Source organism: Lissotriton helveticus, chromosome 1_2 (genome assembly GCF_964261635.1).
Source record: "Lissotriton helveticus chromosome 1_2, aLisHel1.1, whole genome shotgun sequence".
Classification (NCBI taxonomy): domain Eukaryota; kingdom Metazoa; phylum Chordata; class Amphibia; order Caudata; family Salamandridae; genus Lissotriton; species Lissotriton helveticus.
This window is the reverse complement of record NC_136058.1, coordinates 379,536,954-379,550,380: the sequence shown is the minus strand read 5'-3', so window position 1 is coordinate 379,550,380 and position 13,427 is coordinate 379,536,954.

Here is a 13,427-nt window from a genome sequence, read left to right as displayed (position 1 = left end):
CACTCACATACTGTCAGTTACCCATAGAGCTACTCACACACCTACTCACTCACCCATAGAGTCAGTGACACAGCCATGTACTCACCTATACAGTTATGCACACACCCACTCACGTATTCATAGATACTAACACATACTCACACACCTAAACAGTCACTGACAACACGCACACGCTCACCAATACACCCACTCTCAGAATCACTCACTCACACATAGTCACTCATATACTCCAATACTCACCTATACTGCCTTTCACATATGCCGTTACTCACCCATATACCACTGACACATCCATTCACTCACTGACACAGCCATACACACACTCACCTATAGTTATGCACACACCCACTCACATATTCATAGAGATACTAACACATACTCACACATCTATACAGTCACTGACAACACAAACACGCTCACCAGTGCAGCCACTCTCAGAATCACTCACTCAAACATACAGTCACTCATATACTCCAACACTCACCTATACAGCCTTTCACATATGCAGTTACTCACCCATATACCACCGACACATCCATTCACTCACCGACACAACCATACACACACTCAGTCACCCATACAGCCTGAGCAAGACAATGTTCCGGCTATCCCCCATCCTGCTGTGTGTTTCTGTGAAACCCACACCCACTCGCATATTACTTACTTACATTGTTTGCTTCCCGTAGCCATTGCTCTTACTATGTTGCTTGTTTCCCCGTTGCTCCTCTATCGTTGCTTGTTGCTGCCATCCTGTTGCCAAGTTGCTCCAGAGTTGTTGCTTTTTTTCGCCATCCTTCTGTCAAACTCTGTTGCCCCCGCGGATGTTGCCCCCACCTTTCACCCCTCCTACCCCGTTGCATTTTGCCCGTCTGTCCCTTCCGCCCCTCCTTCCCCGCCGCGTGTCTGATCGCCTTACAGGTCTGCTGTGGTTTAAAATCTTGGGCTCGCCCACTCTCCTTTTCGGCATTTAATAACACTTTACAATGTACAAAGGTGAACAGGAGATGCACTGTCCAGCTCTGTGCAGCTGTTGCCTGTCAGCCGGAGCACGCACACACGCACCCGTGCGTGAGAACCATTTGAGACAGAGAGGATGAAGGATTCGGCGCTGGGAGCTGCGGCGAAGGAGGTGAACGAGAAGAAATGCTTTAACCGCTTGGGTTTTTATTTTTTTTTGCTGAGCTGCCTTTTTATTGCTGGTGGAAACATTACAGTAGATTCCATATTAAAAGAAAAGACTAACAATCTGCAGATGCTTTCCAGGGCTGGTTTGAGAATTGCTGCAAACTAGCCGGTCGCTAGATGAATGAAAAGCATCTCGGACCTGACTTCACCTTCCAAATATTTATAGCCCCCATCCCCCCCAACAAACAGGAAACCCAAAGGCTGCACTGCCTTGCGCAGGGCTCAAGTCGAGGTACCACGCGGGTGGACGGCGTCCCCAACTTATTTTACCTGGAGCTCGATAACTATAAACTGCAACTGAGTGCAAGCCACCTTTTGTGACGTCACTTCCTGTAGTGTCGTCAGCGTCCCCCCACTTCTTTTTTTAGGACTTGTGCCCTGGCCTCGGGCGAGTTTACTTTCTAGGCTGTTTTACCAAGACTTGAGTCTGTGCTCCTGGCTGAGCAGACCGACCCCGCCCACACAGGCCGACCCTGCCCACGCACGATGACCCCGCCCACGCAGTCTGACCCCACCCATGCAGGCTGACGCCACCCACGCAGGCTGACCCCACCCACGCAGGCTGACCCCACCCACACAGGCTGAACCCACCCACGCAGGCTGACCCACCCACACAGGTTGACCCCGCCCACACAGGCAGAGCCCGTCCACACTCTACCGTGTGCTTCTTTTATAAGGGGTGCACTTATTTGCCCTCCATAGGGTCCGGTCTCTCCTGTGAGCAACACCCTCTACTACGTTAACATCGGAGAACAAAATCTACCCTCTGTGCTGACTGCTCTTTTAGAAGTTAAACACAACTCCAGTTTTTGTTAATGTTACAATCTTGTTCATTCCTAGCAGAGGCGTTGGGGGGCCCTCGAGCTCCAGGGGACCCCTCAGCACAGTTCTAATTCTAAGACATAATTTAGGTGGCAAACGCATATCGAGACCTGAGCACGGTGTCCTTGGAGATACAGCATCGTCCTGCTGAAAATATTGCTGTTAACTTGGAATTGCTCAAAGACAACGTTTACTTTCCTTGCAAGCTTCGGTGGAGACCATATTTGGGCGGTGCCTGGCTCCCATTAGTCTTTTAATCTCGTTACCAGTATTCTGGCATTTCAGCGCAGCCTGAATCATCAGAAGGGGTTGCTGGATCCCAGTTAGCTAATTATTTCACCTCTCGTTTTTCACTACAGCGCTCTATTGTACTTTCTGCCTTGTTGGGTCCTCCCCCAGCCACTCCCCTTCTATGAAGGCTCACTTAAGGAGCTGCAATGCAGGTCTGCGCTGCTGGCGCACCAAAGGCAAGCCTGTCTGCGCCGTCCGGGGACAGTCAGCTCCCTTTTTAATTTTTTTATTTATTTTATTTCCACAGTATCAGTGCAAGGAGAAACAAACCAAATACAAAACAGCGATTAATCATGCATTCATTTATGCAGAGAAGGCTCCCCATATATACAAACCTAGTTTACGCTTTCTTGCCCCCTTTATAGAATACAAACCCAATTCTAGATTAGCTAAGTTATAGATTTTGGCCCGCCAACACTCAAACGCTGGAGGCTCGGCCGTAGCCAATCAGAAGCTATACATAATCGTGCTACAGTCATTGCAAGAAACAAAAAGTAACGATGTTTATTAAAAATAAATCCTCTTTTCTACTACTTGACCAATCCCTAAAAGCATTAAGGCCGGTGAAATATTGAGCGAAGTCCCAAACATATTGGATATAAAATGTTCAACATCATTCAAGTAATTACTCAGTTTGGCACAACTGAAAAAATATATGGATACTGTCTCCATTGTCTCGCCCACATCGAAAACATTTACAATCATATCGATCTCCCCATTTAAGCATACGTGCAGGAGTGTAATATAAATTGAATACAGTTTTGAAAAATTGTACTTTTAAGTTCGGAGATAAAAAAAACTTCCCTGGATCGCGCAATTGCAGCCTCTATAGATATATCAGGCTCTCACAATGATACTGTGATGTATTCCTATAGGTTCTGTATCGATCCCCCTATTCCTGACCCTGTTCTGGTTAACAAGTTAACTAGCAGCCATCCCATGATGCAGAAACCGTTATCTGATTAAGCCACACTACGGCACAGGAACGTGTTATCTGATTAGGTCATAACGCTTGCCATCTAATTAGACAAGCAATATTCCTCCAGCCCCTGATAAGGCATACGGAGTTCTCAAAACAAATCAAACCTATGACAACCTGGGAAAAACCCTGCGGCCATTGTTTTGATTTCACCGAGAACTTCATCAAAAGAATGTGCTAACGACCAGCTCGTATGACATCCTTATTGACGTATCTATGTCCATCCTTACGTCAATCTCGGCACCTTACAGGTATAAATATTACCGGTATTGCCTTAAGCAAACACACGCGGTGGTGACGAGATCGGAGCAGCCAGACTTGCCGAAGCCCAGAAGCAGAGCAGACCCCGCTGGCGCAGCCCCGCCTTCCTGATGCGCTGAGAACGAGACGCTGCTTTCTCCTGCCGAGAAATCCAGCTCTGGCACTTCTGGGTAGCCCTCGCAGGCAGCCTGGAATATCGAGACCAGAGACGAGAGATACCATCCCTCATTCATCCTAGATTCCAGGTACAGAACTGAATAACCCCTCGCAGAGAATTCTTGAGTCAGTCACTTGGCAAAACAAACTTAACTTAAACTGCTACTTTCTATTCCGCCCACGTATTAGGCTTAGGTCAGGTACACTGGGGTAGGCGTAGTTAGAAACACCAGTTGAGTACGATTAGTCAAATGTATATGTGTATGTATCTATTTTATTCATTTTAAACCATCATATGGCTTAGAAACCATATAAATGTTTTTACAGTATTATTTTATACTTCTGCTTTTATTGTATGCACTTTACTTAACCAGAAGTATTGCGATAATATCGATCCATTTCTCTTGTATGAGAAAAGAGACTGATCAATAAATACCATCTTTTATTGAACACGCCCGTCTCTTCCTTTTCTCTACAATCTGGTGAGACTAAGAATGCACGTACTGACTGAGTAAAATAAGTTGTCTTTTGTTTTCACACGACTCTAGAGATACACTCTTGATTAGGGGAGAGCAAAGTTGTCATGTTCTATGGTTGTCAGAAACTAAATCCCTTCTTGTCTATCCAGGGAGGTTCAACTCCTCCTTGCCTATTCGAGAAAGTTTCTAGTGAACTCTGAGCTAGCTGGCAAACCCAAAACTTTAAGTCTAATATCGACAATAGAAGACCTAGTTAACGTCTGGTCTGGGCCTATACTATTGAAGGTATTATTCCAATGCGCAGAGCCTATTGGGATAATAGGAACTACACTACATGGCGCCCAAACGTTTGGAAAGGCGCTAAAACTAACGCAAGACATTAGAGTAACTCAGTCGTGCTATTTCACTCAGACCCCTTTTTTCCCATAATACTCCAAAGACGTCTGGAGTGGGTGAAAGGTCATATCCGCCAAACCTCGCAGGAGAAAACTCCTATGTATGGTTCTTGGTTTAGTCAACGTTGAAGGATACACTGTTCCAAAATATTGTGCATCTAATCTTTGTTTCCATAAGAAACCTGATCTGCAAACAAGCGGAATAACCTTCTGGACAGTACAATGTCAGACAGTGAAGGAGAAAGAGAGGCAGCTAGAATAGCAGCTGAACTCGTAGCAGCTGATAATGCACTGCAAGAAGCAGACCCGGGTATAATAATCATCCCGGTCAACATAAGAAAATCTATAACTTTAAAACTTATAGAAAATAGACTGACACCTAGAGGTGGCACAGTCATATTCGTAATAGAGGCACACGAATATCGGCAAACAGAGGTATTCTATTCATGGATAAACTTTCCAGCAGCTAATGCTGTAACAAAGGTCTTCCACTATTACAAAACAGAGGAACCTCCTGAAGAGTACACTCCTTTCGAGGAGGTGGAAGTACCACTTAAATTTCAAGAGCACCTGCTCTTGTTTAATGGCGCCCTAAAACACAATAATCACATCACCAGGCTCGGTCCTTCAGGTAGACCAGGAGCAACGTGGCCGGTCCTAGCCAGATACACACCACATCCAGACTTCGAAAGAATGTCTGCAGTAGATCTTTTAGTACAACTAAAACAATTAATAAAAGTACATAGACAATTAGTCCAATATGTAATGCGGACTTCAACAATCTAACCAGCAATTAAAATTCCACAGCTGACCCCTCATCAGGGGAACACAAATAAAATTACACCACAGAACATACAGTCCTGCCTAGGTAAAGTACCAGCTAAACGGGAACAAATACCATTCTGGTTAGCACAAAAAATCACCCAAATAGAGGCGGTGTTTCCAGACACCACCCCGTTAGAAAAACACAGGATTCTGACTATCTGTCTTCCAATGGGAATCGCACCACACGTGGAGGACTGTGACACTTGGGGTACAGTCTTTGCTTCCATTTACACAAAAACGCATGGCGTTCCATCCATCTCGGTAATACCAGATGTGCTAAAACAAATTCAAGATGAGTACGGTCCAGAACCCGCTTTAACTCTTGGTATCAAATTACTAAAAGACTTCAAGCAGGTCTCGGCAATACTATTAGCCAACATAAAGGGAGAAGCAGCAAACGTGGTGATCCGCCAGAGGTTAAAAGAAATAGATATAGCAGAACAACCAGCTGAAATTGCCAGAATTATAGAAAAATCCTATGAGGAACTAGGTAGAGATAGTTTAGGTGGAATACCAGTATAACCGCAACTGATTGAAAGTCCTGAAAAAGTATTTTTTAATAATAATTTAACATCACAAAAGAAGAGCTGGGATGGAAACAAACAATCCAATCCTAAAGAAAAGAAATTCCAGTCCAGAGGTAGGTCTCTTCGGCGGAGAGAAAGCTCTCCGAACCAAAGACACAGGTCTCCCCAAAGTGATCCCTCTGGGAAAAAATATAACCTTAGAAATAGGGATAATATAAAGAAGCCTGATAGATATCAAGAAATTGATACACGCCCCTCTCAATCTTTTCAGACTTACTCGCAGAAATCGGAAAGAAGAGGACGATCAGAACAAAGAGAAGAGCACGCCAAGTCCAAAGACAAGGAACCTGCTCATCTAAAAAAGAAATTACAATTTCCAAAAAAGAAGGTAGCCAGTATTAAAGTAGTTAACAATGCCGAGAATACTGAGGACACAACTGAAAAACGGAGAATGGGCTCAGACAATGCTAGACAGCGCAGCAGAAGTGAGCATAGCTCGCAAAGTCCTTATGAATCATCTGGAGACAGTGGACACGAATGAATATCTTCAAGTGGAAACTGCAGACACCAGAGTTAGCAAACTTCACAAAATATATGAAATAACTTTACGTATAGAAGGGGATAAGACTAGAAAAATAAGGGGACTATTTTGGGATAATCTCTCCAAGGGCTATGACATCCTTCTAGCTGAAAAAGACTGGCCACCAGAGTTTGTCAGGGACTGCCCTCATGGCGAAGAAATAATTATGCCTGCCTTCTCAAATCATATCCCAATTCATAAAAAATACACACTTGCTAGAAAGTGGGCAGTAGCTCAAGCTCCTGCTTTATATACAAATCATGTAGGATGGGATGAGGACTCTCCTCCTCACAAAATCCAGTTAAAATCACAACCTACTGCACAAAGACAGTACCCAATTAAGCAAGAAGCTAAAAAACAGGTAAAAGAAATCCTAGATCAACTAGAATACCAGGGGGTGATTGAAACTTGCACCTCACAAATGAACAACCCTTTGTTTCCGGTCTCCAAACCAGACAATTCATATCGTCTAGTTTTGGATTACAGACACCTTAACTCATGTTGCAAAACTTTTGCAGTGCAAAACTTGCATAGTGCTGCACTAATGAATAACATAGTGCGCAAAAAATACAAACCAACATTAGACATCTCTAATGGATTCTTTTGTCAAAACATAGCACCAGAGAGCAGATATTTATCCGCGTTCTCAATAAATGGCACTCAAAAACAATTCTGTCGGTTAGCCCAGGGGTACAAGAACAGCCCAGGAGTATTCTCAGCGAGAGTAACAGAATTACTACAAACATATGATGACGAAGCATTATCTTATGTCGACGACATATACTTAACAGATGATGAATTGGATACTCACTTGAAGAGAGTGAACACCATGATACTTGGGTTCGCAGCAGAGGGTTACAAATTCAACTTTAAAAAATCTAGAATTGCCCATCTAACAGTCCTGTTCTTAGGATATGAATTATCAAGTGAAGGCAAAAGCCTGGCTGACAATTTCCTAGAGAAATGTGCCGTACTCCAAGCACCTAGAACACTAAAAAACCTACAGTCAATTCTAGGCTTCCTAAATTTCGGAAGAACATACATTGCAAATTACGCAGGAAGGGTCAAACCCCTTTATGATCTAATAAAACCAGATTTTAAAAGAACCAATTGGACTCAAATACACACAGAAATTCTGAGATCCTTACAAACAGACATGTTAATTAAAACAAAATTAGAAACACGTGATAACACACGCAATCTTGTGATTCGAGTCATCCCAGGAAGATGCGGATTCACATACCTGACCTCTAATGAGGGAGAAAAGGTACCAATTGCATTCAAATCACACTTGTACACAGAAGCTGAAAAGAAGTTCAGCATTAAAGAAAACATTGTTCATGCAGTTCAAACCGCAATAGCTAGAGAAAAAGATAAAGCTGACGGTAGACGTATCACAGTCAGAACAGCAGAATCAGCCTTTGAGGCATTAACAACACCGTGTAATTTACCAACAACAGCATTGAATCCGGAATGGATACAATGGGTGAATTCAATTACAACGGACAAAGTATACTACTACTTTGATCCAGAATTAAAAGAATTAAAAAATCTAGAATATGAGAGAGAATACCCTCTGCCAATCGACATTCTGCCCTTACGACAATACGCTTGTGTAATCTACACAGACGGACATGCTCAACCCTCCGTTTGGGGAGAACAAGCATACAACCCCACATGTGAGATTACAAAAGAAGTGTGGCGCGGAGGTAAACTAAGACCTCTATTAACAAAAACACACTCAGTAGAAACTAATTCAGAACAACAGACTGAAATAATAGCATTGAAAATGGCGCTAGATAAAGCGGATCGCGAATTCCCGACACTTATAGTGTCTGATTCATATTACTGCGTCAAATCATATAACAACGATTTGCCGACATGGATTCAAAACGGTTACAAAGATGACACAGGTGCAACAATAAAGCAAAAACTGCTTTGGGAACAAATAGTTCTGTTACAAAAAGAACTACCAAAGACTCACGTGACACACTCACTGAGTCATCAGCGTGATGGCGTTCACGTTGCAGGGAATTCATTGGCTGAGACAGCCACAGCGGTAGCAACTAAATCGGCTTCCGTAGCTAGAAAAAAGCGTACAATGAAATACATTGACGGTGAAACAGTGCTGGCAGTGAAAACGTCATCAAAAGGCGACTGCTCAGCGCTACCGATCAACTATCCACTCAATTATACATACATAATCGATGCAAACTCCGTCCCTTTTGCTCGAATCCCTGGAGTGGGGGATAGAGTAATTCCAAACAAGGACAGGAGAACTTTGTTAATTGCAGACGCACATATGGGTGAGGGTCTCGGACACCTCAAACTAAAAGATTCTCTGGAAGAATTACAATCAGTGTACTGGTGGCCAGGCATGAGCCTGCAGCATCACATTTTTGTAAAAAAATGCCCGGACTGCAACAGAGATCGCAGTGGCGAGAGAAACGGTATACTACCGTGGCGTTTCACTCCAGAAAAGATCAACAGTAAAAAGCAAAGCGTCCGATTAACATATACAGGCTAGTTTCCACTTATAATGTAGATCCCCAGCACTCGGCTGACGTCTGGACTGTTATACAAAGATTTGCGAGTCTAAATGGCATATACGCTAGGAGCATGCTACGTTTGACCAATGTTTTCACTTTAGCCCTCAAGCCTGAGGGGAAACATGGCCAAATGAGCATAGCACAGCGGGATTCTTCTCACTTCCTTCCTGAGGGATACGGGATGGTGTAAAGAAAAAACCAAGGCATAAAGCTATCTATAACGGAAAGGATATTAGGTTCGGGAGCTGGGTGGGTCAAACATCTAATAAGTGTCCAACGTAGTCTAAATAACCTGCCAAGAAATTCTCTGAAGGGATTCAGTCCGTACGAATTATTGTTTGGAACTAGGATGTTAGTCTTAGATCTTGACAGTCAGACTTCAGTGGTGAAGGAAAAAAGCTTTGATATCAAAGATCGTTTGGCTATTTTGCAGGACTTAAACAAAACAAGAAAAGACCTGAGCAACATAAAGTTGAAACAGCAGCCAACAACCACTGAAGAACCACCACCTGTCCCAGCAAGACCTGTCTGGATTCCAAAAGTCGGGGATCTAGTCAGAGAAAAGATCACGGTAAAGAAGGAATTTGGGCCTTCTTACAGAAAAGCAGTTCCTGTCTTGTCTATCAACGGGACAAGATCAGTTGTACTACCGCCGCTTGCTGGTAAAAAGGAGAACCGAGTTGTATCCATCGACCTGGTAAAACCACAATCATGTGGCCGATAACAAATAGTAGGCCAAGTGGACTCCCGATAAGTAGCAGAACACCAAGGTTTGCTACCAATACAGAGGTCCTAACGAAGAGGCTAATCACATTCGAAACGCCTACAGAAGAACAACAAGGACTATGCAACAATGCAATGGAACTTAAACCTCTGAAAACCCAAATAAAAACATTTAGTAGAGACACACCAACCTACCATGAAGTAACAAACGAATATGCAAGAAACAGTAATCCTGAAGCAATTGGAACAATTGACAGAACTGCATCCGGCTACTTCATAAACTTCGATGATTCCTCTGAAGACCTCAGTGAATCAAAAACACAGCCATCAACAAAAACCTTTAAAGATAAAGCTAAAGAACTTTTGAAACAACTGAAAGAAACATATCTGATTTCTCCATGGATTGAATTTTGGGTGGGCTTTGGTGCATTTATCCTCATACTTTGGCTCATCATGGTACTAACTTTGGGACGCTTCATTGAGGGAAAATATGCTAAAATGGACACAGCAAGTCAGAAAATCAACTTGATCCTCAAGCCACACACATCTTCACACGTCGAGAAAAGAGAACTTTCTTCAGTCAACTTCACAGCCAATCCTATACCGGGTGGGGTAGCATGGGACAATACTGACTACGAAATTTATGGTCCGGTTGAAATCCTGAAATATCCACACCAAATCAAGATCTCGTTAAGTGACTTTGTAAAACCAAGCTCATTTGCGGATGATTGGGACTTTGAAAATATAAATGATATGATGTCTGACTTAGTGATGTCTGCTAAATTTACCAAACATGATTATTTGCAGGGTTCGACAAATTATGATAGTATGTACTGTTACAACCACTATGGTAACCATTTTCTACATAAATCGGCACAACCTAGAAATGTTTTAAATTATAATCAATGGGAACATTGTGCAACCCCTCCAAAAGGAAGCTCAAGAACCTTTTATAACAAATATTCATACTTTTCAGGTTTCAACACAAGTAATGCTGAAACATTTTATTTCAAATTGTCAAATAAGACAGGGACAAAGACCATGCTAACGAACACAAAATTGATATATTCAGACTCATTTTTTGAACAAATGAATACTTTTGGTTTCGATTATTGGGACAAAAATGTTGAAGTAAAAAGTGTTTGGGGTACAAAAGAATGGCAAGTACAAGGTATAGAATCATTGTTTAGAGCCTGCATGATCCCAGAACAAATTATATTTTTAAATGACACTGTTCAACAAACTACCTGTCTTGGCCTAGCCAAAATCAAAGACTTAAATAAACAGTCTATTCCAAAGCCAACAATGAACAGCAATAGCTCTACAGATGAAGAGATAGACGTAAACTATGTATTAAACCAAAACAGAACACATCCTGATTGGAAACAGTGGTTGATCTGGCCCACAGATACTAATAACTGTCAAGACAGATTCCTGAACAAAACACAGGGGTTCAAATTGACCAGGCCAGACCCTAGATATTCCCAAAGACAACACCCAGGGATAATCACCACCTACAGTGTGGGCAAATTATGCCTTCAATGGCTACAAACTTCCACACTGACAGAAATTAAACAACACCTAACTTTACTTACTGATGGTGCTGACTTGCGTGATTTCATTATGGGACCGCGCAAACAGCGTCAAAAACGCTTCATAACAGCCTCTGTATATGCAGCTTACAACGAGGCCTGGAAGGTAACTCAAATTGAGACAGCAGAAAGTATACGGGAAATTGACCGTATTCATTTGGAAAAATCACTTTCTGTAGTGGACAATGGGTTAATGACTCTGTCCTCCAGAATTTTTTCTTTGTACAGCATTGTGTCTTCAGCAATCGACATATTATCGCAAGACTTACTGTTGTTACAACACGGTCAGTCTCAATTGCGTTCTATTGTACAGCTTGGCTGGACGTTACAAAATCTGCGTTCAGGCTATGTGCCTTGGCGTTTAATCAACACAACGTCACTATTCAATATCTTTAACCTTACTGATAAACAAATCAGTATGGCTCAGAAGGGTGCTGATTATACAATCCTGAGCATTGAGAAACTCGAGAGATTACCAGTGACAATGTCAGAACGACCTGTCAGTGAATGGATAATACATGGGATAATTAATATTCCAATATCTACCTTCAGGTTTCAATACTGCCAAAAATATATACAGGCTGGCATGTACGAAAAATTGGGAAAAGGGTACATTAAGACAACATGGAACTTGCCCTATTCACATGCATGTGTCAGTAATAAAGGACAGAAAGTGTTTCTTAGTGGCAATAATTGTGCGATGTCACTAAGCGGTACAATTCTGTGTAATGGAATTAGTTTGCATGGAGCCTGTGAAGGGAACTCAAATAACCTTTCATGTCACCAGCTAGGCACACCTGCAACAGAGATAGAACCATTCTTTCAAAGACTCTATAATGGGAGTTACATTCTAATTGTGGATCGCAGATGTTGTAGTCTTATGCCCGGGACTCCTTATCTCGTAACTACGACTGCGAAAGTCATGTGCTGTGGACACTCATTGTTCCCCAGCTCCTTTCCAGACAGGGAGGCAAGGGCATGGCCTAACTTGAAAATTACTTCTATTCGAATAGATACTTTAAGCAGAATGAAAACAGTGCTTCTTCAGACACCGACCAGGCTCACGTCATCAAAAGAAACGTATGATCTCCTAGTCGCAAGGACGACTGCAGAGATTCACTCATTGTTATCAACTAATTCCCCCATACATTTCGCAGAAATCCTGAATGAAATCTTAAATATTTCTGATACCAGTGGAGTCTCAAAATTATTTAAGACAGTATTTTCGATGGCATTAACACCATTCAAAGCCATACTGGGTATTTTTCCAGATTTCGTCCATTCGATTTTTGGCAGACTTCCCCTCATTTTGGGACTAATTGCAGGAATCCTATTCTTGGTCCTAATATTTCGTTATGGCAAACCGTGTCACAGACAAAACACCTGCGACAAGGGAAGAAACAATCCGAGCCATTGGATACCGGGACCGGATATCAAAAATCCTGGGACTATCCCGGCTTAGAGACCTGAACATGACTTGGTTTCTTTCATTTCGACCAATGTGGCATCGATGTGTTTTACCTGTATTAAGGTGCTTGCTGTGCGGAGAAGAATGCGTGTTGGACACCTGTCTGACGTTACAATCGGATGCGCCAATGGATGCAGAAACATTGTTGAGTCCAATAACGGCTCATGCTTTGTGCTACCCTCAACGGCTACCAATCCTGATGACGGCATTCGTGGAAACTTCACCACTACGATTAAGGGGTAGTGAAGTTCAAGATGAAAGCAGCATCAATCAGGTACGACCTTCTGTCAGCAATACTAATCAAAACGTCAATGGAGACAATCATGCACACAAATGCATGGTTACACCTTTTTCCGAGTTAGTGGAACTCTCCCAGGAAGCTGTTGACAGCTTTTTCGAAAGTCTAAATGATATGATGTTCTCACCAGAGCAGAAATAACGACTCTTGAGCAAGCTAGCACACGGCGTTCCCTGAATTTGGCCTTCAACTAGAATAGCAAAATAACATGAACAATTTCCCCTCCAGTTCATGGACAGCGATTTTTTCAGCAGCCCCAACATATTTTTACGATTTTTCGGGACACTTATCTTCTGC